General features: G+C 40.5%; 1 long non-coding RNA gene across 1 annotated transcript in view; it reads right to left on the bottom strand.

Annotated features, from left to right (window-relative positions):
- Positions 1-1,756: 1,756 nt before the first annotated feature.
- The window catches only part of LOC117078017, a 37,570-nt gene continuing 13,482 nt past the window's right edge, over positions 1,757-25,844 (bottom strand). Inside the window, exons 2-3 of the long non-coding RNA XR_004434910.1 lie at positions 17,768-17,916; positions 1,757-1,819 (exon numbers count right to left, since the gene is read on the bottom strand). This is a non-coding gene — a long non-coding RNA (uncharacterized LOC117078017). The remainder of the gene's footprint in view (positions 1,820-17,767; positions 17,917-25,844) is intronic.

The raw sequence follows: 25,844 nt of genomic DNA, 5'->3' as shown, positions 1-25,844 counted from the left end.
AGTCAGCCAGGTAGAGGAGACACAGGCACACAAATCACTGTCACATGAAGCTCCACCTCCCTAACTTCAAACGAGGGCCTAAGTCACCAAGAACCCACTAGCAGTTATGACTACGAATAACTACTATAATTCAATACTTTATCTTCTCTTAGAAAACTCTTCTCCCTTGGAAATTTATCTACATTTCTAAATACCATTCCTTACTAAAAGGAAGCAGGGCTCCTTGGGGAAATAGCTGATTCTAGGTGTGGACTATGAAATGCACATGGCGTGTCTGTGACATCTCATGTTGCCCAGAAATCAAGGAAATGCCCAAAGATTAACAGATTCGTGTTAAATGGACCTAACAGTGAACCAGAAGGAGCTCAATTTGCCCTACATGGAACAATTTCAAGAAAAATATGACAGTAATGAAATATAAAACATGAATTAAAATACATATTGGTACCAAAAAGAGAATAAAAGGATGTGGCTTTGGATAAAGTTCTTCTTCGTGGAAGAATACCAGCTAACAAATGTAAAGGAAATGACAGCATTAGAAAAATTATCATTTTGTAAACCTTAATATATTCACCTAGACATGCTAAAACCACTGAGTAAAAGGCTGCTTGGAAAGAGGATGCTCGCATGATCTCAGAGTTTCACACCACAGATAATTTATTAGATACAGGAAGGAAGATGTGATCAAGCTTCCCGTGACCCCCAGCCAGGTCCCCCGAAACTATGTGCCTCCTTGTGATGCGGGAGCTACACAGCATTGCCCATACAGCTTCTCGCCAAAACTGTTTGAAGCTAATCACAAGGGAAGAACTGGACAGCTTCTGACCATGAGATGCTCCACCAGACAACTTGCTTGACCTCTCCAAAGAAAACTCAGTTTCATTTAAAAATAAAACTAATTATTTAAAAACAACAAATGAAAAGCAAGGTGTGGACTTGAGCTCCAGGGACAGAGCAGACATACTGTTCCCTGTTCTTCCCACTAAGTGGTAATAAAAACCCTCAACACTAGATATAAAAAAAAATAAGAAGGTTTTGGAAGTGAGAGAGGAGGCAGACTATCCAGGTGCCTTAAGGCTCACAGAACAACCCAGGGATGGGTTCACTGGGTCTTCTTTCTGCTTCATTATTTCAGACTTGGAGCTGAAGAAGCAGACAACTTCGAAACCCCAAGGGGCACAGATTGAAAAGCGCCAAGAAAAGCCTGCCCTCTCTAGCCAAAGGACCAGGAAGGCGACAGTCTAATGAGATGGAACACATTTAGACAGTAACTGCCCATTTTCCAGCAATAACTGAGTGGGGAGCCTAGACTTCCAGTCTTGTGAGGATGTACCAAGGTACTCAACACCCCTGCCAAGGCTGAGTAAGGATTGTGACTTTTATCCCTCATGGCAGTAATAAGGAGCCCATCCCTCACCCCCCAGCAGTGTCAGGGGAGCCTGGACTTCCACTTCCACCCAGGAGTGATGAGGCCCCCCTTCCCCTCCCTGCTGGGGTCGTGTCAGAGGAGGTCTAGTGGAGATTCAGTGACTTAACCTTTTCCCAGAGATAACAAGGCCACCTTTCTTCCCTCTTCCCCTATGGTGACAGTGAAAGCACTGTGGTAAACAGTCACAAGGCACTCCTACCCCTCCCAGCCAGGGAGTATCAGGGAGGCCAACTAGGGAACCAGAATACCCACAATCACCCAGCAGCAACTGGGGCCCCCCACCCCATTGGGTGTCAATGGAAGCAGAGCAGAAAGCCTGGATATTTACCACCATCTAGAAGTAACAAGCTGATGTCCCGCTTTTTCTACGACAATAGTGTCCAAAACAGCCTGCCAAAACAGAAGGTGTAAATAAGGTCTAGAGTCTGATAACATAATACCCAAAGCATTGAAGTTTCCATTGAGGATGACTTATACCAAGAGCCAGGAAGATCTCAAATTGAAAAAGAAAAGGCAATTCTGACAGACACTAGCACTAAGAGAGCACAGATATTAGAATTACCTGAAAGGATTTTAAAGCATATATCATAAGCCTCAACAGGCTGGGTGCAGTGGCTCACGCCTGTAATCCCAGCACTTTGGGAGGCTGAAGCGGGCGGATCACGAGGTCAGGAGATCAAGACCATCCTGGCTAACATGGTGAAACCCCAATTCTATTAAAAATACAAAAAAATTAGCCAGACATGGGTGGGCGACTGTAGTCCTAGCTACTTGGGAGGCTGAGGCAGGAGAATGGTGTGAACCCCGGAGGAGGAACTTGCAGTGAGCCGAGATCGTGCCATTGCACTCCAGCCTGGGCGACAAAGCGAGACTTCATCAAAAAAAAAAAAAAAAAAGCCTCGACAAACACCTACAAATGTGCTTGAAACAAATGAAAAAAAAAAAAATCTTGGCAAAGAAATAAAAGATGCATATTTTGGCCGGGTGCAGTGGCTCACAGCCTGTAATCCCAGCACTTTGGGAGGCTGAGGCAGGTGGATCACCTGAGGTCAGGAGTTCAAGACTAGCCTGACCAACATGGAGAAACCCCATCTCTACTAAAAACACAAAATTAGCCGGGCATGGTGGCATATGCCTGTAATCCCCGCTACTTGAGAGGCTGAGGCAGGAGAATCGCTTGAACCCAGGAGGCGGAGTTTGCGCTGAGCCGAGATCACGCCATTGCACATTGCATTCCAGCCTGGGCAACAAGAGCGAAACTCCATTTCAAAAAAAGATACATATTTTAATGGAAATTTTAGAATTGAAAAATACAGTAACCAAATTGAATGGATAGTCTTAACATAGAATGGAGGGGGCAGACAAAATAATCAGTGAACTTCAACAGAAAACAATAGAAGTTACCCAATATGAAGAAGAGAAAGAAAACAGACTGGCCAAAAAATAAAGAAGAAGAAAGAGGAGGAGCAGGAGGAATGATGGAAAAAGAGAAAGGAAGGAAGGAATGAAGGGAAGGAGGGAGGGAAGGAGTGAGGGAGAAAGTCTCAAAGACCTCTGAGACTAAAATAAAAGATCTAACACTCTTGTCATCAGGGTCCAGGAAAGAGACAAAGAGGGCACAGCTGGAAAAGTATTCAAAAAATAATAGCTGAAAACTTCCCAAATCTGGCAAGAGACATAAACCTACAGATTCAAAATGCTGAACCCCAAACAAAAAGCCCAATAAAATCCACACCAAAATACATCATAGTCAAACTTCTGAAAAGACTAAAAGACAAAAAGTCTTGAAAGCAGTGAGTGAAACAATACTTCATGTATAAGGAAAAACAATTCAAATAACAAATTTCTTATCAGAAATTAAGGAAGCCAGAAGGAAATGACACAATGGTTTTCAAGTGCTGAAAGAAAAGAAGTGTCAACACAAAATTCTAGATTCAGTAAAAATATCCTTCAAGAATCAACGGGAAATCAAGACATTCCCAGATAAAGGAAAATAAGAGAACATGTTGCCAGCAGATCTACCCTAAAGGAATGGCAAAAGGAAGATCATGCAACAGACCAAAAATGATGAAAGAAGGAATCCAGAAACACCAAGAAGAAAGAAATAGCATAGTAAGCAAAAATACATGTAATTACTATAAAATGTCTATCTCCTCTTAAGACTTCTAAATTATATTGATGGTTGAAGCAAAAATTATAACCCTGTCTGAAGTGCTTCTAAATGTATGTAGAGAATTATAAATGGGGAAAGTATAGGTTTCTACACTTCACTGAAGTGGTAAAATGACAACACTGTGAAAAGTTACATACACACACATATAAGTACATATAAATATATGTGTGTATATATACATATAATGTAATACAGCAAACACTAACAACACTATACAAAGAGATAACCAAAAACAAATTAGATAAATCAAAATGGAATTCTAAAAAATATTCAAATAAGCTACAGGAAGACAAGAAAAAAAGGGAGGACAAACTAAATTTTTTAAAAACATAAATAAAACGGTAGACTTAAGCCCTAACCTATCAATAATTACATAAATGTAAATGATCTAATTATATCAATTAAAAGACAGAGATGACAGAGTTAATTTAAAAACATATCTATAAGAAACCTGCTTTAGGCTGGGCGCAGTGACTCATGCCTATAATCCCAGCACTTTGGGAGGCTGAGGTGGGTGGATCACCTAAGGTCAGGAGTTCCAGCCCAGCCTGGACAACACGGTAAAACCCCATCTCTACTAAAAATACAAAAAAAAAAAAAAAAAAATTAGCCAGGCATGTGTATCTCTACTGAAAATACAAAAAAAAAAAAAATTAGCCAGGCATGGTGGCATACGCCTGTAGTCCCAGTTACTCAGGAGGCTGAGGCATGAGAATTGCTTGAACCCGGGCAACAGAGGTTGCAGTGAGCCAAGATTGTGCCGCTCCAGCCTGAATGACGGAGCGAGACTCCATCTCAATTGAAAAATCAAAAAGACAGGCCGGGCGCGGTGGCTCAAGCCTGTAATCCCAGCACTTTGGGAGGCCGAGACGGGCGGATCACAAGCTCAGGAGATCGAGACCATCCTGGCTAACACGGTGAAACCCCGTCTCTACTAAAAAATACAAAAAACTAGCTGGGCGAGGTGGCGGGCGCCTGTAGTCCCAGGTACTCGGGAGGCTGAGGCAGGAGAATGGCGTAAACCCAGGAGGCGGAGCTTGCAGTGAGCTGAGATCCGGCCACTGCACTCCAGCCTGGGCGACAGAGCGAGATTCCGTCTCAAAAAAAAAAAAAAGAAAAACCAAAAAGAAACCTGCTTTAAATATACCAATATATATTGCTTGAAATTAAAAGAATAAAATATATCATGAAAACATTAAGCAAAAGAAAGGAGTGGCTATATTAATAACATAAAATAGACTTCGGAAAAAAGAAAATTTCAAGAGAAAGGAATAAAAGGATCAAGAAAAGATCCTGAAAGAAAAACAGGCAAATCAATCATTCTACTTGGAGATTCAACACGCTCTCCTAACAACTGATAGAACAACTAGACAAAAAAATCAACATGGAGTTGAGAACTTAACACCACTGAACAACAGGATCTAACAGACATTTACCGAACGCTCTACCCAACAATAGCAAAATAAACATTCCTTTCAAGTATTCACTGAACATATCCTTAGACCCTACCCTGGGCCATAAAACAAAGTGCCGAAGGCTTGGCTGGACAGTGGAAGAGCTGAATGGGGAGGGAGAAGGTGACAGCTAAAGAATATAGAATTTCTTTCTGGGATAATGAAAATGTTCCAAAACTGATTGTGGTGATATTTGTGCAACTCTACAGATATAAAAAAGGCCATTGGATTGTACGTTTTAAGTGGGTGAAACATATGGTATGTGGATTATATCTCAGTAACACTTTTTAAAAACTCAACACATTTCAAAGAATGGAAGTCATACAGAGTGTGCTCTACTGGAATCAAACTAGAAAGAAGTAACTAGAGGATAACGAGAAAAGTCTCCAAATACTTGAAAACTGGACAACACATTTCTAAAATCATCCATGGGCCAAAGATATTCATTTCTGATATTCATTTTTATTCAGTTTAATGCATTTTTTAAATTCCTTAAAGGAAATAAACTGAATAAAAATGAACATCAAAATTTGTGGGACATAGTTAAAACAATGCTGAGAGAGATATTTATAACACTAAATGTTTACAATAGAAGAGAGAAAGTTTCTTTTTTTTTGAGACGGCGTCTCGCTCTGTCACCCAGGTTGGAGTGCAATGGCGTGATCTCTGCTCACTGCAACCTCTGCCTCCCGGGTTCAAGTGATCCTCCTGCCTCAGCCTCCCGAGTAGCTGAGACTACAAGCGCCTGCCACCAGGCCCAACTAATTTTTATATTTTTAATAGAGACGGGGTTTCATTATGTTGGCCAGAATGGTCTCGATCTCTTGACCTCATGATCCACCCGCCTCAGCCTCCCAAAGTGCTGGGATTACAGGCGTGAGCCACCACACCTGGCTGAGAAAAAGTTTCAAATCAATAGTCTCCACTCCCATCTCAAGAACATAGAAGACAAAGAGCAAAATAAACCCAAAGTAAGCAAAAGAAAGAAAATATAAAAATAAATCAGTAAAATTGAAAACAGAAACATAATAGAGAAAATCAGTACTGATTCTTTGAAAGATAATAAAATTGACAAACCTCTAGGAAGACTAACAAAGAAACAAAAGAGGAGACATGGATTACCAGTTATTAGAATGAAAGCATAATTACAAACAACTCTACACAAATTTGATAATGTAGATGAAATGGACTAATTACTGAAAAAACACAAATTACCACAACTCACCCAATATGAAATAATTTGGAGAGCCTGATAACCACTGAGAAAATTGAATTTGTAATTTTTAAACTCTTAAAACAGAAACACTAAACTTAAAATTATATTAATAATAGATAAGGTAATTATACCCTTCCCTAACAAATAAAAACAATGACAAAGTATTTTGCAACTAAAGGGATGTATGTACTGTGAAAAATATCTTCAGAAAAACAGAAGTTTGTTTGAAGAATAAGGATTTTAAAAATGTTTTTAACACTCAATAAGCAAATACCTGGGTCCAGATGGTTTCACTGGAGAATTATACCAAATGTTTAATGAAGGATTACCACCAACTCTACATATCTTTGAGAAAACTGAAGAGAAGGGAACATCTCCCAGTTCATTTTATGAAGTTGGTACTACTCTGATACTAGAACTGTACAAGGACAGCAACTCTCGACACACTGCCTACGGGTAGCTCTGCTCTGTAGGAGCAGTTAGATAAAAAAAAAAAAAAGGGCCGGGCGCGGTGGCTCAAGCCTGTAATCCCAGCACTTTGGGAGGCCGAGACGGGCGGATCACGAGGTCAGGAGATCGAGACAATCCTGGCTAATACGGTGAAACCCCGTCTCTTCTAAAAAATACACAAAACTAGCCGGGCGAGGTGGCGGGCGCCTATAGTCCCAGGTACTCGGGAGGCTGAGGCAGGAGAATGGCGTAAACCCGGGAGGCGGAGCTTGCAGTGAGCTGAGATCAGGCCACTGCACTCCAGCCTGGGCGACAGAGCCAGACTCCGTCTCAAAAAAAAAAAAAAAAAAGAAAAGAAAAGAAAAAGAAACAACAAAAGAAAACTGCAGACCAATATCCTTCATGAATATAGACACAAAACTCCTTAAACTCTTTAACAAAATATCAGCAAGTAGAAGCAATATACAAAAATAATTATATACCATGATCAAGTGGGACTTATTCCAGAAATGCAAGGCTGGTTCAACATTTGAAAACAAGGTAACCCACTATATGAACGTACTAAAGAGGAAAACTACATGATCACATCAATCAATGCAGAAAAAAGCATTTGCCAAAATCCAATATCCATTCATGATACTCTAATAAGAAAAATAAGAATAGAGGGGAAATTCCTTGACTTGATAAACTTACAAAAACTACAAAAGCTTACAGCTAACCTATACTTAATGGTGAAAAACTAAATGCTTTCCCCTAAGATCAGGAATAAGGCAAGGATGTTCATTCTCATTGCTCTTATTTAACATAGCCCTGAAGTTCTAACTTGTGCAAAACAATAAGAAAGGGAAATGAAAGACCTGCAGATTGGAAAAGAAGAAATAAAACTGTTTCTGTTTGCAGATGACATGACTATCATAGAAAATGTAAAGCAACTAGGGGTAGAGGGGCAGTGGAGAGATGCTGGTCAAAGGATACAAAATTTCAGTTAGACAGGAGGAATGAGCTCAAGATACCTATTGCACAACATGGTGACTATACTTAATACACTGTATTCTTGAAAAGGCTAAAAGAGTGGACGTTAAGTGTTCTTACCACAAAAATAACTATGTGAAGTAATGCATACGCTAATTACCACAATGTATATTACTCCAAAACATCATGTTGTACACGATAAATACACACAATTTTATCTGTCAATTTAAAAACACATGGTTTGTCCAGGAACAGTGGCTCACACCTGTAATCCCAGCACTTTAGGAGGCCAAGGCAGGCGGAAAACTTGAGGTCAGGAGTTCGAGACCAGCATAGTCAACATGGTGAAACTCCATCTCTACTAATAATACAAAAATTAGCAGGATGTGGTGGCGCACGCCTGTAATCCCAGCTACTTGGGAGGCTGAGGCACAATAATTGCTTGAACAAGGGAGGCAAAGGTTGCAGTGAGCTGGGTGCCACTGCATTCCAGCCTGGTGACAGAGTGAGACTCCATCTCAAAAAAAAATAAACAAAATAAGGCATGATTTTTCTTAAATGCAAAGCAGCTAGGCACAGTGGCTCACGCCTGTAATCCCACCACTTTGGGAGGCCAAGGCAGGCGGATCACGAGGTCAGGAGTTTGAGACCAGCCTGACCAACATGGTGAAACCCCATCTCTACTAAAAACACAAAACTTAGCCAGGCATGGTGGCATGCACCTGTAGTCCCAGCTACTCAGGAGGCTGAGGCAGGAGAATCACTTGAACCCAGGAGGCGAAGGTTGCAGTGAGCCAAGATTGGCCACTGCACTCCAGCCTGGGTGACAGAACGAGACTCTGTCAAAAAAAAAAAAAAAGCAAAGCAACCTAATTTTAAAAACACTAAAACTAATAAATGAATTCAATAAGTCTTCAGGATTCAGGATATATGACGAACATACAAAAATCAATTAAGCTGGATGGACAAAGGAGGATTGTTTTAGGTCAGTAGTTTGAGGCTAAAATGCACAATGATAGTGCCTGTGAATAGCCACTGTGCTCCAACCTGGGCAACATGAGACCACATCTCTATTTTAAAAAAAAAAAATTGTGTATGTACTAGCAATAAACACATGGATGCTGAAATTTAAAACATAATAAATACTGTTTTTAATTGCCTACAAAAAAATGAAATACTTAGGTATAAATCTAACAAAACATGCAGGACTTGTGTGCTGAAAACTACAAAACGCTGATAAAAGAAATCAGACTGGGCACGGTGGCTCACGCCTGTAATCCCAGCAAGGCCGGGCGCAGTGGCTCAAGCCTGTAGTCCCAGCACTTTGGGAGGCCGAGATGGGCGGATCACAAGGTCAGGAGAACAAGACCATCCTGGCTAACACAGTGAAACCCCGTCTCTACTAAAAAAAAACACAAAAAACTAGCCGGGTGAGGTGGCGGGCGCCTGTAGTCCCAGCTACTCGGGAGGCTGAGGCAGGAGAATGGCGTGAACCCGGGAGGCGAAGCTTGCAGTGAGCCAGGATCCAGCCACTATACTCCAGCCTGGGTGACAGAGCAAGACTCCGTCTCAGAAAAAAAAAAAAAATCCCAGCAGTTTAGGAGGCCGAGGTGGGTGGATCACAAGGTCAGGAGATCGAGAACATCCTGGCTAACATGGTGAAACCCCGTCTCTACTAAAAATACAAAAAATTAGCCAGGAATGGTGGTGGATGCCTGTAGTCCCAGCTACTTGGGAGGCTGAGGCAGGAGAATGGCGTGAACCTGGGAGGTGGAGCTTGCAGTGAGCCGAGACCACACCACTGCACTCCAGCCCGGGCAACAGAACGAGACTCCGTCTCAAAAAAAAAAAAAAAAAAAAGAAACCAAAGAAGACTTAAATAGAGAGAAATATACCGTGCTTACAGGCTGGAAAACTTAATGTAATAAAGATGTCAATTTTATCCAAATTATTACACAGATTAACATGATTACTACCAAAATCCCAGAAAATTTTTATATAGATATAGACAAAAGTATACTAAAATGTATATGGAAAGGCAAAGGAACTAGAGTAGCTAAAACAAATTTGAAAAAGAAAAATAAAGTGGGAAAAATCAGTCTATCCAGTTTCAAGACTTACATAGCAACAGTAACCAAGACTGTGATATTGACAGAAGGACAGACATTGATCAATGCAACCAAATAGAGAACTAAGAAAGAAGCACACACAAATAAGCCCAAATGATTTCTGACAAAGGTGCTAAAACACTTCAAAGGGGGAAGATATGTTTCTCATTAAATGGTGTCAAGTCATTGCACATCCATAGGCAAAAAGATGAACCTGAATCTCACACCCTACAGAAAAATTAACTCAAAATGACTCAACGACTTAAACATAAAATGTTCATCTATAAAACATTTAAAAAAAGGCTGGGCACAGTGGCTCACGCCTGTAATCCAGCACTTTGGGAGGCCAAGGCAGGTGGATCACAAGGTCAGGAGTTTGAGACCAGCCTGGCCAACATGGAGAAGCTCCATCTCTACTAAAAAGACAAAATTAGCCAGGTGTAGTGGCACGTGCCTGTAATCCCAGTTGCTTGGGAGGCTGAGGCATGAGAATCGCTTCAACCCGGGGAGAGGAGGTTGCGGTGAGCCAAGATCACACCATTGCACTCCAGCCTGGGCAACAAGAGCAGAACTCCATCTCAAAAAAAAAAAAAAGAAAGAAAGAAAGGAAAAATAGGAGAAAATCTCTGGGATGTAAGGCGAGGCAAAGAATTCTTACACTTGATGCCAAAATAAGATCTATAAGGCCGGTCGTGGTGGCTCATGCCTGTAATCCCAGCACTTTGGTCAATCTAGATGAAAGGTATATGGGAATTCAGTGCATTATTCTTTCAACTTTTCTATAGGTTTGAATTTTTTTCAGTAAAAAATTGGGGGAAAGGTTGGATGCGGTGGCTCACACCTGTAATCCCAGCACTTTGGGAGGCCGAGATGGGCGGATCACAAGGTCAGGAGAACAAGACCATCCTGGCTAACACAGTGAAACCCCGTCTCTACTAAAAAAAAACACAAAAAACTAGCCGGGTGAGGTGGCGGGCGCCTGTAGTCCCAGCTACTCGGGAGGCTGAGGCAGGAGAATGGCGTGAACCCGGGAGGCGAAGCTTGCAGTGAGCCAGGATCCAGCCTGGGTGACAGAGCAAGACTCCGTCTCAGAAAAAAAAAAAAAAATCCCAGCAGTTTAGGAGGCCGAGGTGGGTGGATCACGAGGTCAGGAGATCGAGAACATCCTGGCTAACATGGTGAAACCCCGTCTCTACTAAAAATACAAAAAATTAGCCAGGAATGGTGGTGGATGCCTGTAGTCCCAGCTACTTGGGAGGCTGAGGCAGGAGAATGGCGTGAACCTGGGAGGTGGAGCTTGCAGTGAGCCGAGACCACACCACTGCACTCCAGCCCGGGCAACAGAACGAGACTCCGTCTCAAAAAAAAAAAAAAAAAAAAGAAACCAAAGAAGACTTAAATAGAGAGAAATATACCGTGCTTACAGGCTGGAAAACTTAATGTAATAAAGATGTCAATTTTATCCAAATTATTACACAGATTAACATGATTACTACCAAAATCCCAGAAAATTTTTATATAGATATAGACAAAAGTATACTAAAATGTATATGGAAAGGCAAAGGAACTAGAGTAGCTAAAACAAATTTGAAAAAGAAAAATAAAGTGGGAAAAATCAGTCTATCCAGTTTCAAGACTTACATAGCAACAGTAACCAAGACTGTGATATTGACAGAAGGACAGACATTGATCAATGCAACCAAATAGAGAACTAAGAAAGAAGCACACACAAATAAGCCCAAATGATTTCTGACAAAGGTGCTAAAACACTTCAAAGGGGGAAGATATGTTTCTCATTAAATGGTGTCAAGTCATTGCACATCCATAGGCAAAAAGATGAACCTGAATCTCACACCCTACAGAAAAATTAACTCAAAATGACTCAACGACTTAAACATAAAATGTTCATCTATAAAACATTTAAAAAAAGGCTGGGCACAGTGGCTCACGCCTGTAATCCCAGCACTTTGGGAGGCCAAGGCAGGTGGATCACAAGGTCAGGAGTTTGAGACCAGCCTGGCCAACATGGAGAAGCTCCATCTCTACTAAAAAGACAAAATTAGCCAGGTGTAGTGGCACGTGCCTGTAATCCCAGTTGCTTGGGAGGCTGAGGCATGAGAATCGCTTCAACCCGGGGAGAGGAGGTTGCGGTGAGCCAAGATCACACCATTGCACTCCAGCCTGGGCAACAAGAGCAGAACTCCATCTCAAAAAAAAAAAAAAGAAAGAAAGAAAGGAAAAATAGGAGAAAATCTCTGGGATGTAAGGCGAGGCAAAGAATTCTTACACTTGATGCCAAAATAAGATCTATAAGGCCGGTCGTGGTGGCTCATGCCTGTAATCCCAGCACTTTGGTCAATCTAGATGAAAGGTATATGGGAATTCAGTGCATTATTCTTTCAACTTTTCTATAGGTTTGAATTTTTTTCAGTAAAAAATTGGGGGAAAGGTTGGATGCGGTGGCTCACACCTGTAATCCCAGCACTTTGGGAGGTTGGGGCGGGCAGATCATGCGGTCAGGAGTTCGAGACCAGCCTGGCCAACATGGTGAAACCCTGTCTCTACCAAAAATATTTAAAAAAATGGCCGGGTGCGGTAGTGCATGCCTGTAATTCCAGCTACTCAGGAGGCTGAGGCGGGAGAATCACTTGAACCTGGGAGGTGGAAGTTGCAGTGAGCCAAGATTGCACCACTGCACTCCAGCCTGGGTGACACAGCGAGACTCCATCTCAAAAGAAAAAAAAAGAATATCAAACACTAACTTTAGAAATTATTTAAAGGAGCCAGAATTTAATTGTATTAGTTTTTAGGCGATTTTTATGCTCCATGGCATTGTTAAACACAAGAGAGCAATCAGCAAACAATTAGTGGAGCTCAACAGCTGTTCAATGTGATAACTGTTGAGGAAGACAGCCCTGTCAATATCACTGTCATTTGAGGCTGACAAGAAGCACACCCAGCCGGGCGCGGTGGCTCAAGCCTGTAATCCCAGCACTTTGGGAGGTCGAGACGGGTGGATCACAAGGTCAGGAGATCGAGACCATCCTGGCTAACATGGTGAAACTCGTCTCTACTAAAAAATACAAAAAAAACTAGCCGGGCGAGGTGGCGGGCGCCTGTAGTTCCAGCTACTTGGGAGGCTGAGGCGAGAGAATGGCTCCTGCCTCCGCCAGGAGGCAGCGGAGCTTGCAGTGAGCTGAGATCTGGCCACTGCACTCCAGCCCGGGCAACACAGCGGGACTCCGTCTCAAAAAAAAAAAAAAAAAGAAGCACACCCAAAGCTGTGCCTCCTTGAGGAGCAACATGAGGGGTTTAACACTGTTCGGGTGCTATGGTTTGGATATGGTTTGTTCGGCCCCACCAATCTTGTGTTGAAATTTGTCCCCCAGTACTAGAGGTGCGGCCTTATTGGAAGGAGTCTGAGTCATGGGGGCATATCCCTCCTGAATGGTTTGGTGCCATTCTTGCAGGAATTAGTGAGTTCTTACTCTTAGTTCCCACAACAACTGGTTGTTAAAAAGAGCCTGGCACCTTCCCCCATCTCTCTCTTCCTCTCTGACCATGTGATCTCACTGGCTCCCCTTCCCTTTATGCAATGAGTGGAAGCAGCCTGAAGCCCTCACCAGAAGCAGATATTGATGCCAGGCTTCTTGTACAGCCTAGAAAACTATGAGCCCTATAAACCTGTTTTCTTTTTTTTTTTTTTTTTGAGACGGAGTCTCGCTCTGTCACCCAGGCTGGAGTGCAGTGGCCAGATCTCAGCTCACTGCAAGCTCCGCCTCCCGGGTTCACGCCATTCTCCTGCCTCAGCCTCCCGAGTAGCTGGGACTACAGGCGCCGCCACCTCGCCCGGCTAGTTTTTTTTTTTGTATTTTTAGTAGAGACGGGGTTTCACCGTGTTAGCCAGGATGGTCTCGATCTCCTGACCTCGTGATCCGCCCGTCTCGGCCTCCCAAAGTGCTGGGATTACAGGCGTGAGCCACCGCGCCCGGCCTGTTTTCTTTATAAATTGTCCAGCTTCAGGTATTCCTTTATAGCAAGACAAATGAACCAAGAAAGGGGGAAATCAACTTCATTAAAATAATCTATGCAGTCACAAAACAAATACAAACAAGAGGCTCCAGAGGTGGGAAGCCAATCTCAGAGTTCCTACAACACAGTATCTGAAAATTCCTGTTTCCAACCAAAAAAAAATATATATATATATATAGGCCGGGAGTGGTAGTTTATGTCTGTAATCCCAGCACTTTGGGACACTGAGGTGGGCGGATCACCTGAGGTCAGGAGTTCGAGACCAGTCTGGCCAACATGGCAAAACCCCGTCTCTACTAAAAATACAAAACTTAGCCAGGTGTGGTGGTGGATGCCTGTAATCCCAGCTACTCAGGAGGCTGAGGCAGGAGAATGACTTGAACCCAGGAGGCAGAGGTTGCAGTGAGCCAAGATCGCCCCACTACACTCCAGCCTGGGCAACAGAGCGAGATTCAAAAAAAAAAAAAAAAATATATATATATATATACACACACACACACACACACATATATGTAAATTTATGTGTGTATATATACACATACACATATATACATATATACACACATATATGTGTATATATATATGAGGCTTGAAAAGAAACAAGGAAGTATGAACCATACTTTCTGTGGTTATGATAGGGTGGGGTATGACGGGGAAGCAGACAAGGGAAACTGCAAGTGAGAGCAAACAGTTATCAGATTTAACAGACTCTGGAGTAACCATTATAAATATGTCCACAGAATTAAAGAAAAGCGTGATTAAAAAAGGAAAGGAAAGTATCATAACAATATTACTCCAAATGGAGAATATCAATAAAGGCATAGAAATTATAAAAATATAATAAAATGGAAATTCTGGAGTTAAAAGGTAGAATAACTAAAATTTAAAATTCACTAGAGAAGGTTCATATTTGAACTGTACTTGAACTCATATTTGAAACTATATTTGAACTGGCAGAAGAAAAATTTAGTGAGACAAATATACATCAATAGACATTATTCAAATGAAAAACAAAAAGAGAAAAGAATGAAGAAAAATGAACAGAATCTCAGCAAAATGTGGCACACCATTAATCACATTAACATATGCATACTGAGAGTACCGGAAGGAGATGAGAAAGAAAAAATATTCAAATAATGGCCAGTAACTTTCTAGATTTTTTTTTAAAGCAATAACCTATACAATCAGGAAACTTAATGACTTCCAAGTAGGTAAATACAAAAAGAACCACAAACAGATACGCCATGGTAAATATGCTACAAGTCAAAAACAGAAAATCTTGAAAGCAGCTAGAGGAAAAGTTATAAAAGAACCTCACTTATAAAAGAACCACAATAATAGAATCAGTTGACCTCTCATCAGAAACAATGAATGATAACATATTTAAAGTGCTCAAAGAAAAAAAAATTCCTATATATGACAAAGCTATCCTTCAAAATATACATCCAAAAGCATTGAAAGCGGGGTCTTGAAGAGTTATTTGTGCATCCATGTTCATAGCAGCATTATTCACAATAGCCAAACGGTAGAACCAACCCAAGGGTCCATCAACAAATAAATAAATAAAATGTGGTATATGTATACATAATGGAATATTATTCAGTATCAAAAAGGAATGAAATTCTGATACATGCTACAACATGGCTAAACCTTGAGAACACTATGCTAAGTGAAGTAAGCCAGCCACAAAAGGACAAATACTGTATTATTTCACTTGTATGAAATACCTAGAGTAGTCAAATTCAGAGATAGAAAGTAAAACAGTGGTTCCAAGGGCTGAGGGAGGGAGTAATGGGGAGTTATTGCTGAATGGGTACAGAATTTCAGTTCTGCAAGATAAAAAGAGTTCTGGAGACAGATGGTGGTGAGGGTTGTACAACAATATAAATATACTTTATACTACTGAACTGTAGACTTTTTTTTTTTTTTTTTGAGACGGAGTCTCGCTCTGTCGCCCGGGCTGGAGTGCAGTGGCCGGATCTCAGCTCACTGCAAGCTCCGCCTCCCGGATTCCCACCATTCTCCTGCCTCAGCCTCCCGAGTAGCTGGGACTACAGGCGCCCGCCACCTCGCCCGGCTAGTTTTTTGTATTTTTTAGTAGAGACGGGGTTTCACCATGTTAGCCAGGATGGTCTCGATCTCCTGACCTTGTGATCCGCCCGTCTCGGCCTCCCAAAGTGCTGGGATTACAGGCTTGAGCCACCGCGCCCAGCCTGAACTGTAGACTTAAAAATGATAAACATGGGCCGGGCGCGGTGGCTCAAGCCTGTAATCCCAGCACTTTGGGAGGCCAAGACGGGCGGATCACAAGGTCAGGAGATCGAGACCATCCTGGCTAATACGGTGAAACCCCGTCTCTACTAAAGAATACAAAAAACTAGCCGGGCGACGAGGCGGGCGCCTGTAGTCCCAGCTACTTGGGACGCTGAGGCAGGAGAATGGCATAAACCTGGGAGGCGGAGCTTGCAGTGAGCTGAGATCCGGCCACCGCACGCCAGCCTGGGCGACAGGGCCAGACTCGGTCTCAAAAAAAAAAAAAAAAAAAAAAAAAAAAAAAGATAAACATGGTGAAACCCTGTCTCTACTAAAAATACAAAAAAAATTAGCTGGGTGTGGCGGTGGGCGCCTGTAATCCCAGCTAGTTGGGAGGCTGAGGCAGGAGAATCGCTTGAAACTGGAAGGCGGAGGTTGCAGTGAGCCGAGATTGCGCCCTGCACTAAGCAGGAGGCCAAGCACAGTGGCTCACGCCTATAATGCCAACACTTTGGGAGGCCAAGGTGGGCAGATCACTTGAGACCAGGAGTTTGAGACCAGCCTGGCCAACATGGCAAAATCCTGTCTCTGCTAAAAATACAAAAATTAGCCAGGCATGGTGGCATATACCTATAATCCCAGCTACTTGTGAGGCTGAGGCACAAGAAGCGCTTGAACCCAGGAGGCAGAGGTTGCAGTGAGACAACATCACACCACTGCATTCCAGCCTGGGCAACAAAGCAAGAGTCTGTCTCAAAAAAAAACAAAAACAAAAAGCAAAACCAAAAAATAATTAAGCAGGCAACAAAAGATTGCTGCTGAGAAGGAGAAAGATATGAAGGACCAAGACTGATGAGAGCACAAAACTTTTTAAAAAATTTTTAATGATTAAAATGGTAAATTTTATATGTATCTTACCACAATAAAAAAAATGGGGGAGGGGGTGACAGGAAATGAAGGTGAAATAAAGACATCCCAGAGAAACAAAAGTAGATAATTTGTTGCCTTAGAAGAAACACTAGAGAAAGTTCTTCAGGCTGAAAGCAAGTGACCCCAGAGGGTAATCTGAATTCACACAGAAAATCAAAGCGTACCAGTAAAGGTTATTCTGTAACTATGACACTAAAAATGCATATTTTTTCCTTTCTTCTCTGAATTGATTTAAAAAGCAATTGTATAAAATATTATATATAAAGCCTATTGTTGAAGCTATAACATATATAGAAATATACTTGCAACATATTTGCATATAACTGCACAAAAGAGAGAGTTGGAACAACGCTGTTATTAGACTAAGGAAATGACTATAGATAGCAAAGTAATATAACAGGGAACTTAAAAATAAAATTTTTAAAAATTTAAAAATAATAATTACAACCATAGTACGGTTGGGTTTGTAATATTAATAGACGTGATACAAAAATACCACAAAAAGGGGAGAAGAGAATAGAACTACACAGGAATAACATTTCTATATCTAACTAGAATTAAATTATAAATCTGAAGTAGATTCTGGTAAGTTAAGAGATACATGTTAAACCCTAGATAGTAAAAAGTAACCCACATAAACACAATGAAAAAATAAATAAAAGAATTAAAATGTTTGTATTAGTTTCCTCAGGCTACAGTAACAAACTACCACAAATTGAATGGCTTAACAGAACAGAAATGTATTTCTACCAGTTCTGGAGGCTAAAAGCCTGCAATCAAGGTGCGTCCAGGGCCATGCTCCCTGTGAAGGCTCTAGGAAAGAATCCTCCCTTGTCTCTTCCAGCTTCCAGTGGTTCTCAGGAACCCTAAGTGCTCCTTGGCTTGTAGCTGCATCATTCCTAGCAACCAGAAAGAAGGAAACAATAAAGATTATATCAAAAAATAATGAAATCAAAAGTAGAAAAACAATAGAAAAAATAAATAAAACCAAAAGCTAGTTCTTTGAAAAAATCAACCAAGTTAACAAACCTTTTAGCTAGACTGACAAAAAAGAGAGAAGACTCAAATTACTAGAATCAGAAATGAAAGAGGGGACATTACTAATGAGGGATTAGAAAAGAATACTACACACAAATGTTGTGCCAACAGATTAGAAAACTTAGATGAAATGGACAGGTTCCTAAGAACACATTAACTACCAAAATTTACTCAAGAAGAAAGAGATAATTTGAATGAGCTATAACAAGGGAAGAGACTGAATTGGCAATCAAGAAACTACCCACAAAGAAAATCCCAGACCCAGAAGATTTCACTGTGAAATTATTTCAAACTTACAAATATAAATTAACATCAGTTATTCACAAACTCCTCCAAAAAAAAGAACAGATCTCTATTCACAGGTGATACGATCTTATAGAAAATCCTAAGGAAACTACTAAGACACTATGATAACTGATAAACAAGTTCAGCAAGGTTGCAGGGAGGGAGGAGGGAACACTTCCCAACTCATTTATGAGACCAGTATTACCCTGATACCTCAATCAGGCAAAGATATCACAAGAAAAGAAAACTACTCACAGGTGTCTCTTCTGAATATGGATATGAAAATCCCCAACAAAATACTAGCAAAACAATTTCAGCAACATGTGAAAAGAATTGTATACCATGACCATATGGGATTTATGCAAGGAATGAAAGGTTGGCTTAAAAGTTTAATATCTGGGCCGGGCGCGGTGGCTCACGAGGTCAGGAGGTCGAGACCATCCTGGCTAACACAGTGAAACCCCGTCTCTACTAAAAATACAAAAAATTAGCCGGGCGAGGTGGCGGGCGCCTGTAGCCCCAGCTACTCGGGAGGCTGAGGCAGGAGAATGGCGTGAACCCAGGAGGTGGAGCTTGCAGTGAGCCGAGATCGCGCCACTGCACTCCAGCCTGGGCGACAGAGCGAGACTCCGTCTCAAAAAAAAAAAAAGTTTAATATCTGAAAGTCAACTATTAATATCAATAGTATAAAAGTCATATGATCATCTCAATAGACATAGAAAGAGCATTTGACAAAATCCACCACCCTTTCATGATAGGAATAGAAGGGAACTTCTTCAAACTGATAAAGGGAAAGTACTAAAGACCCACAGCTAACATCATACTTCATGGTAAAAGACAGGATGTTTTACCCCTAAGATGAGGAAGAAGACAAGGATGTCTGCTCTGCCACTTCTATTAAACATTGTACTGGAGCTTCTATTCTAATGCATATTATTCTATTTTAAGGCATATTAAAACCATAATTAGGGTAATTAGGCAACAAAAGGAAAGAAAAGGCATCCAGATTGGAAATAATAAACAAAACTGTCTCTATTCACAGGTGATACGATCTTATATTTAGAAAATCCTAAGGAAACTACTAAGACACTATGATAACTAATAAATAAGTTCAGCAAGGTTGCAGGATAGAAAACAAATATACAAAAACCTATTATATTTCTATACACTTGCAGTGAACCCAAAAATGAGATTAAGAAAATAATTCCATTTACAATAACATCAAAAAGAATAAAAGCACTCAAAAATAAATCTATCCAAATAAGTGCAAAACTTATACTCTAGAAGCTATGAAACACTGTTAAAAGAAATTAAAGGTTTAAATAAATGAAAAACTATCCCATGTTCATGGATCAAAACGCTTAGCATTGGCAATGCTCTCCAAATTGATCTATAAATTCAACAAAATCCTTATCAAAATCCCAGATGAGGCTGGGGGCCATGGCTCATGCCTGTAATCCCAGCTCTTTGGGAGGCCGAGGTGGGCAGATCACCTGAGGTCGAGAGTTCGAGACCAGTCTGACCAACATGAAGAAACCCTATCTCTACTAAAAATACAAAATTAGCCGGCAGTGGTGGTACATGCCTATAATCCCAGCTACTCGGGAAGCTGAGGCAGGAGAATCACTTGAACCCAGGAGGCAGAGGTTGCAGTGAGCTAAGATTGTGCCATTGCACTCCAGCCTGGGCAACAAGAGCAAAATTCCATCTCAAAAAAAAAAAAAAAAAAAAAAAAAACCCAGATGACTTCATTGTTGAAATTGAAAAGATTATTCTAAAATTCACATGGAATTGCAAGGCCTTCAGAGTAGCCAAAACAAACTTGAAAAACAAGAACAAAATATAGGATGACTCACTTGCCAATTTCAAATGTTACAGCACAGCAACAGTAATCAAGACAGCATGGTACTGGCACAAAGACGCATACATACATACATACATACACGTCAATGGAATAGAATTGAAAGTACAGAAACAAGCCTAAACATCTATGGTAAGTGCTTTTCTATTTTGTTTCTTTCTTTCTTTCTTTCTTCTTTTTGTAGATTTAGAATCTCACTATGTTTGCCCAGGCTGGTCTTGAATTTTGAATTTCTGGGCTCAAGCAATCCTCCCACTTTGGCCTCCCAAAGTGCTGGGATAACAGGCATGAGCCACCACATCCAGCCCAAATGATTTTCAGAAAGGTCAACAAGATCATTCTTTTCAACAAATAGGTCTGGGGTAATCAGATAGCCACATTTTAAAAAAAATGAAGTTGGACCCTCCATCACACCATATGCAAAAATTCATTCAAAAATGAGCTGATGACTTAAACATAAGAGTTAAGACTGTAAAACTCTTAGAAGGAAACATAGGGGTAAATCTTAAAAACATTAGGTTTGACAAAGAATTCTTAGACATGACACCAAAAGCATGAGCAACTAAGGTAAAAATGGGTAAATTGTACCTACCAAAATGAAAAATTTTTGTGCTTGAAAGGACACCATCTGCCGGGCGTGGTGGCTCAAGCCTGTAATCCCAGCACTTTGGGAGGCCGAGACGGGCGGATCACGAGGTCAGGAGATCGAGACCATCCTGGCTAACATGGTGAAACCCCGTCTCTACTAAAAAATACAAAAAACTAGCTGGGCAAGGTGGCGGGCGCCTGTAGTCCCAGCTACCCGGAAGTCTGAGGCAGGAGAATGGCGTAAACCCGGGAGGCGGAGCTTGCAGTGAGCTGAGATTCGGCCACTGCACTCCAGCCTGGGCGACAGAGCCAGACTCCGTCTCAAAAAAAAAAAAAAAAAAAAAGAAAGGACACCATCAAGAAATGGAAAGCCAAAATAGCCAAAGCAATATTAAGCAAAAAGAACAAAGCTGGAGGCATCACACTACCTGACTTCAAAGCAACAGTAACCAAAACAGCATGGTACTAATAGAAAACAGACACATAGACCAACGGAACAGAATAAAGAACCCAAAAATAAATCCACATATTTATAGTCAACTGATTTTTGACAAAGGCATCGAGAACACACTTTGGGGAAATGACACCCCTTCAATAAATGGTACTAGGAAAACTGGACATTCATACGCAGAAGAGTAAAACTAGACCCCATCTCTCACCATATACAAAAATTAACTCAGATTGAATTAAAGACTTGAATGTAAGATCTAAAACTATAAAACTACTAGAAGAAAACATATGGGAAAACGCTTCAAGACATTGGTCTAGGCAAATATTTTATTGCTAAAACCTCAAAAACACAGGCAACAAAAACAAAAATGGAAAAATAGGACTTTATCAAACTAAAAATCTCCTGCACAGCAAAGGAAACAATCAACAGAATGAAGAGACAACCTGTAGAATAGGAGAAAATATTTGCAAACTATTCATCCAACGAGGGACTAGTATCCAGAATACACAAGCAACTAAAATAACTCAACAGCAAAAAAGCAAATAATCTGGTTTTTATATAGGCAAAAGATCTGAATAGACATTCTCAAAGGAAGACATACAAATGTCACTATCATTTTGCCAGTACCATACTGTCTTGATTACTTATTACTGTATAAGTTTTTAAATTAGGAAGCATGAGTCATCCTATACTTTGTTCTTGTTTTTCAAGTTTGTTTTGGCTATTCTGGGAGTCTTGCAAGTATAAAATAGCCAACAAGTATGAAAAAATGTTCACCATCACTAATCATCAGAGAAACAAAAATCAAAACCACTATGAGATATCCTCTCACTCCAGTTAGAATGGCTATTATCAAAAAGACCAAATATAATAGATGCTGGCAAAGATTTGGAGAAAAGGGAACTCCTACACACCATGGGTAGGGACGTAAATTGGTAAAGGCCATCGTGGAGAATAATACTGAGGTTTTTCAAAAAACTGAAAATAGAACTACCATATGATCCAGCAACCCTATTACTGGGTATTTATCCAAGGGAAAGGAAGTCAGTATACTGAAGAAATGTATGCACTCCCATGTTAACTGCAACACTATTCACAACAGCCAAGATAGGGAATCAATCTAAATGTGCATCAACAGATGAATGGATAAAGAAAATGTGGCATATACACTCAATAGAATACTATTCAGCCATTAAAAAATAATGAAATCCTGTCATTCCCAGCAACATGGATGAACCTTGAGGACATTATATTTAATGAAATAAGTAAGGCACAAAAAGATAAACAGTGCATGTTCTCACTCAGACATGGGCGCTAAAAAGAAAATGGAGTCATAGAATTAGAAGGGGAGGCTTGGGAAAAGTTAATGGATAAAAATGTACAGCTATGAGAAGAGTAAGTTTTAATGTTCTATAGTACTGTAGGGTGAGTATAGTTACCAATAATTTATTGTACACGTTCAAAAAGCTAGAAGAGATTTTGGATGTTCCCAGCACAAAGGAATGATCAATGTCTGTGATGATGGATATCCTAATTACCCTGATTCAATCATTACACATTGCATACATGTATCAAATTATCACTCTGTACCTCATAAATATGTATAATTATTACACATCAACAAAAAAAAGAAAAAAAGAAAATTAAAAGAAAACCCACATAATGGAAGAAAGAAAATATTTGCAAATTACATGTATCTGATAAAGATTTAATATCTATAATATATAAATAACTCCTACAACTCAAGAACAACAACAAAACAACCCAATTCAAAAATGGGCAAAAGTCTTGAATACACACTTATCTAAAGAAGATACACAATTAGCCAATAAAGACATGAAAAGATGCTCAACATCACCAGTCATCAGGGAAATATAAATCAAAACCACAATGAGATACCACTTCATACCCACTAGGATGGCTAGAATAAAAAGCCAGGTAAAGATGTGAAAAAATCAGAAACTTCATTTGCTGCTGTTGGGAATGTAAAGTGATGCAGCCACTTTGGAAAACAGTCTCGCAGTTCCTCAAACTATTAAATGTAGAGTTACCATATGACCCAGAAATATTCCTCCTGGGTATATAACTAAGAAAAATGAAAACATATATCCACATAAAAACTTGTACATGGGCATTTATAGCAACATTATTCATAACAGCAAAGGTGGTAACAACCCATATGCCCACCATCTGATGAACAGGTAAATAACATGTGGTATATCCATACACTAGATTATCTGCCCGTGCAAGGAGTGACATCCAGCTACATGCTACAAGGATGAATCTCAGAAACCTTATGCTAAGTGAAAGAGGTCAGTCACAAATGACCACAGATTATGATTCCATGCATAGGAAATGTCCAGAATAGGGAAATCTATAGAGACAGAAAGTAGATTAGTGGGTTGGGTGGGGCTGGGAGGACAGGTAGTATAGTACTTTCCCAGAGCTGCTGGAACAAAATACCACAAACTGGGGAGCTTAAGCATAGAAATTGATTTTCTCACAGTTCTGGAGACTAAGAGTCTGAGATCAAGGTGTCAGCAGAGTTGGTTCTTTCTGAGGGCCCTGAGGCAAGGCTCTGTCCCAGGCCTCTCTCCTTGGCTTGCAGGTGGCCATCTTCTCCCTGCATCTTCACATCATCTTTTCTCTGTGTGTGCCTATGTCCAAATTTTGATTGGCTCATTCTGGGTCATGGCCCAATTGCTGTGCCCAAAGTCTACTTCCAAAAGAACGGAAGACAGAACACTGAACAGACAAAACTTATAGTCATTTTAATGTCCGCTTTTCCTATGAGATTGTGCACACACAAAAGTGGGGTTTTTATCTGCACTGAGCAAGGTTTAATAAGGAAAACAGAATTCAAGAGAAGCAGTTCAATAGAGGGAATTTAATATGGGAACTAATTACAAGGTTTAGGGCAGGACTAAAAAGCCAATTGGGATGGTGCGCCAACCCAGAGATTGGCAACAGTGGGACCCCATCTGCCACTCATGAAGCTGGAAGGATAAAGGAGGAGGGGTTAGTATCAGAGTCCACAAGCCAGTGTCAGAGTCCTTGGCTGGAGCTGGGACCGCCCTAGAGACACTGTGCAAAGCAGAAAACAAGGGGGAAAATCCCTGGCTTCTCCCTTCCTCCCACCTTTCAATCTCCCACTAGTGCTTCCTACTAACAATACTTGGCCAGAGACAGTTGACAAGGGACACTGCAAAATGAAGCTTGTAGGAATCATCTCCCTCTGAGACAGAGAAATATGGAAGGGTAGCAAATGAGTCAGAGGGTAAAGAGAAAAAACCCTAAGTACTGTCTTCTTTATCTTTGTATCTCCAGTGCCTAATCTGTCTCTCAAAAAAGGAAATCAATTGAGAGAAACTGAAAATTCCAATTGAAATGCAAGAATGGAGAATTACTGAACTAGAAGGAAGAGAAAATTTTATTCCACATAGAGTAAACAAGAATGGATTCACAAAGGACATGATGAATGAAAAGTTATAGAAATAATGGGCAAAGATTTGCCAGAGAAATTAAAAAGTAGTAAAGTCAGCCATGCTGTACAATCTGAAGGCACAATGCATGAAAGTGTTTCAAGAAATGACAAGATTCAAAGTCAAATTCTAAGTGCTTTTCCAGAATCTCTCAAGACGATTATATAGCTACCCCATTTTATTAAATTAATAAAACGGAAACCTATTAAACTTTCTCCTCGTATTAAACTAACATATGCCCTGATAGCAAATGATTCTGGAATTCCTAGAGTAAAATCTACTTGGTCAAAGTTTATTGCTCTTTTAATATTCTGCTGACCTCCTTTTGCTATTTTATTTAGGATATTTGTATACATATCACATGTAAATTTGGTCTATAATTTACATTTTGGGGCTTATACTGTTCTCTTTTTATTCATTTTTTGAAGATTTCTAAACCCCAGTATCCATATACTGCTCTTTATCAGGGTTATTTTAACTTCGTAAAATTAGCTGAGATGCTTTCCATGTTTCTGCTTATTTTCTGACACATTTGAATAGCATAGGAGTTATCACCATCAACCTTAGATTATTTAAGCATTCACGATTCTGTGTGTGGATTTTTTATTCAGTCTCTGTCTTGTCATTCCTGTTATCAGCACGGAACCCAGTCCCAACTTTCCAGCTATATTGAGCTAAACTCTCACCTCACGGAATTTGCAGATGAAGTTCAAAAGGACCTTTGCCTTTTCCTGCCTCACCCTCTTCCCCCTTCATTTAGACATCACCTTCTTCTAGAAAGTCTTACCTGACATGCTCTGCTCCCAATCTCTGCTGCCCAATTCTGTGCTCTCCCGTGTCCTGGCCTGCCATCCTCTTTAGTAACTGCCTGCTCCCTCATCTGTCTCCCCACCCAGACATTAAGCTGAATAGACTGGATTTGTGTCTTGTCCATCACTATAATCTCAGCACCTAGTACCTAGTAGGTACTTACCATGTATTCATTAGCAGAATGTTATGTATAACCTTGCACCTTAAAAACAAGAGAAGGAAGACAAAATTAAGTCTAAGACTATGGTTTAGAACATGGATCAGCAAACTACAGTCTGCAGTCCAAATCCAGACCAAATGAAGAGACCATAT

This window comes from Trachypithecus francoisi, unplaced genomic scaffold, assembly GCF_009764315.1.
Source record: "Trachypithecus francoisi isolate TF-2019V2 unplaced genomic scaffold, Tfra_2.0 Contig00204, whole genome shotgun sequence".
Classification (NCBI taxonomy): Eukaryota; Metazoa; Chordata; class Mammalia; order Primates; family Cercopithecidae; genus Trachypithecus; species Trachypithecus francoisi.
The sequence above is the reverse complement of the archived record's forward strand: the minus strand, read 5'-3'. Positions and strand labels throughout refer to the sequence as shown.